The sequence below is a fragment of the Asparagus officinalis genome, chromosome 7 (genome assembly GCF_001876935.1).
Source record: "Asparagus officinalis chromosome 7, Aspof.V1, whole genome shotgun sequence".
Classification (NCBI taxonomy): Eukaryota; Viridiplantae; Streptophyta; class Magnoliopsida; order Asparagales; family Asparagaceae; genus Asparagus; species Asparagus officinalis.
The window spans coordinates 40,979,764-40,980,158 of NC_033800.1; positions in this window are offsets into that span (position 1 = coordinate 40,979,764).

The window sequence follows — 395 nt, forward strand, 5'->3', positions numbered from 1 at the left end:
TCCATAAAATTGATGAAACAAAAGGGCCCTTAGAGTCACTGGTAGGTAACCAGAAATCGATATTTTTTCTGTGCCGAAAATACCCTTATCAATCAATCTGTTTCACATGCGCGTCCCGTAACGGCTCCCGCCAAAGAGGGTTAATGCGTGGCAATTCCGGTATTATTTTGAAAAGCTGAGGGCATAGTTATTTCATGTCGTTTCCCCTGCCATTTAAATTCTATCCTCACCAGCTGTTGAGGAAGCAGATAGAGAGAGAGAGAGCCGACGATGGTGCTTCGAAACCCTGATAATGGCGAAACGCTTGAGGAGCCCCCAAACCCTAGAGATGGTGGGAAAATCCCAAACCCTAGCTCATCCCGCTCGTTCTTCGATGACGCCGACAGCAGCTGCTC